Source organism: Vigna unguiculata, chromosome 4 (assembly GCF_004118075.2).
Source record: "Vigna unguiculata cultivar IT97K-499-35 chromosome 4, ASM411807v1, whole genome shotgun sequence".
Lineage (NCBI taxonomy): Eukaryota > Viridiplantae > Streptophyta > Magnoliopsida > Fabales > Fabaceae > Vigna > Vigna unguiculata.
The window spans coordinates 13136294-13139154 of NC_040282.1; the positions used below are offsets into that span (position 1 = coordinate 13136294).

Genomic DNA, 2861 nt, shown 5'->3' on the forward strand with positions numbered 1-2861 from the left:
GTTTCTCTCTAGTACTTACCAATAACAAATCACCTCTAAAAACAAGGCCACAAGTGTCCTGTTACAACTAATCTAATTTTTACATCACACTTTTGAATCTTTTCTTTCACCAATTCTTTCTCCTTTGCAACTTTTCTCAACATCATAAAATACAATTTTTTAGTGCTTTAAAACATCCAAAAACTCAAACATCTAAATTATTATAAGACTAATTAGTCTTACGTGTTCTTAGTTATATATATATATATATATATATATTAGCCGAGTACATATTTCCTAACCTGATGTTGCAACCTCCACAATAACTTATGTCCCCCAACCCTGTAATTTTTAAACAACCTTGAACTTAGATCCTTAAACTTAACTTTTTTAATACTTTCTGCTATCAGTGTTCAACTAACTTTGTTAATTTTAGATGTTTTAATACTGTCACTAATTTCAGTTTGATAATCTAAAGCTGTCAGCACTAAAATTGTTTCACCAAGCCCAAAACATGTGTCAGAAACATCTTCACTTTTTTAATTTCAGTTAACAACTCTAAAACCAACTTTGGTTGTTAGGCAACTATTAGAAGTTATAATCAACAATTTTCTTGTAGTGGAAATGGGCATGCTATAAAATCTTAAAGAACTTTCAATAGAAGGGCAAATGAACAAGAAAAGAGATGCTAGGGACCAACCATCCATGATATGGAACAAGAACTGAGGAATGCCAGATGTGTCCCACCAGGTTGTTTAGCAAAGAGCTATTTTTTACACTATATAGGCACCTAGATACCTAGGCCACCCTTTACTCTCTAATGAACCTTCTTTGAAATCACTTAGAAACTTCTTCACTATTTCATCCACTTTCTCTTCTGTTAGGTTATCAACATCACTCAACACTCCTCTTGCCCATGATTCCTTAGGGAAACTCTGAATTTGACATGATTAAACAACAAGACCTTAAGAAAATTAAAGGAAACGAGATGCAATAATAAACTAATATCTGTTATAGGAAAGTTTTGAATAAACTCAAGGTTAGATTGCATAACATATGGATTGGCTATTAATTAAGTATTCAGAAGAGAGGAAGTTATTGGCACAATTAGATGGAGTTTATCCAAAAAAATAGGAAAAGAATTTATCGGCACAAGAAATTGGTGCCTACCTCTAACTGCCCAAGAAAGGACGATAGATTCACAATTGTTGGTGAATCAGATAATTGGAGGAGGGGCATGAGTGATTCTACAATTATTTTAGTGCCATAGTAATTTATTTGCAAGCATTCTTTAGCTAACTCATATGTTTGAGTCACTGTCTTTGTTCCTTGCTCATCTGGTACCACCTAAAAACATGGTAATTCAGTTTCTGTTTACAAATCTTCTAATAACACATAACTACTCAAGTTCTTCATACATCCAAAAGATCTATTGAACGTTTTGATAATAACAAGAAAAATAGACCACTCAATAACATTCCAAAAGAAAAGCCAATTCCAAAAAACTTAACTATTGTGAAAATGCTTTCATAATTCCTTAACTGTGTTGGGCTTAACAACAAATGCAAGTTCATGATATGAGAATTTCGCAAGCCTTTATAAGCTCTGCTTTCACTATTTCAATATTTGACATGGGATGGGATCTAGAATTTCAAATGGTCATGAAAAGTTTCAAACTTTAGGCCCCTTTTAGACAACTTTCCATATCTATTAATTAGATTTCACAACACGAGTAGAGTCTTACCCCACGATTCAGGATTACTGTACTGATTAAATCACTGTCTTAATTACAACTCCACCAATTCCTGCATTGTTAACCTGCATGGAACAACATTTCATACTAAAATATGCTAATACAAAATTTACTAGATGTGAAAAACTGATTCCCTTCAAACCATTAAAAGAAATTATCCTAACTATGAGTAGATGTAAAAGGAATCTGTCAAATTGATTCAATGGCAACGGAAGCTTACTTAATACCAAATATTAACAAAAATAGAAAGAGCATAATCATCCCTTTGCCAAATGAAGAAAAGTAAAATAAATGAGATATATAAAATGCTCAATCTCTTTTTAACCCCAGGTGGTTGGTTCCAGTATCTTAAAACTATAGTGGGTGGAGATGACACCAAAATATGCAGAATTTGGCAAAGTGTCAGTTAAAACATATGTGTATTCCTTTGGGGTGGTTCTACTACAGCTAATAACAGGAATGAGACCTATAGATAAAAGACTTGGAGAAAGAACTCTTGTGGGATGGTAACAATCTAAAGCCTATGAAATTTCAACTTAAGTATATTAATTCTTTAGTACAACCTCAACTCATCAAGGCATCTACATGATTCAAATAAATTAGTCACTCTATGCCCACTCAAATATTGTTTCTTTCCTCCAAAGTCATTATAGTTATTATCTATGCACATAATTCGTAGATAATGGACAATAGGCTTAAAGCCAAATTTTGTCTCCACCCAGTGAAGCAATGGATCCCACTTGACGATCTGCAAAAATGGAATTCAAATACATACATATAACAAAAAAAAATAACGACACTTCTTGATATAAATAACTAAATTTTTTTATACAACATTCACCATAACAAAGTTCAAGAATATAATACCAGAAAGTTGAACCAGTCCCAACACCAGAATCCAATACCTTAGATGGGGAGAAACCGGGAAGCCTTCTACAATCCTAAAAAGGAAATTTTGAAATAATTAAAGCTTATTAAATGGATTATTGACAACAATTCCTCTTTGTGACATCAAAGACTTGGGCATATGAGTGAGAAAGGAATGAAGCTCATGGTCTCAAAAGGTAAAATACCTAACTTGAAGCATGTTGACGTTGGACCTTGCGAACATTGTATCTTTGGAAAGCAG

General features: G+C 32.9%; 1 pseudogene; it reads right to left on the minus strand.

Moving 5' to 3' along the window:
- Positions 1–575: 575 nt before the first annotated feature.
- On the minus strand, positions 576–2532 carry LOC114181455 (annotated as a pseudogene).
- Positions 2533–2861: the final 329 nt, after the last annotated feature.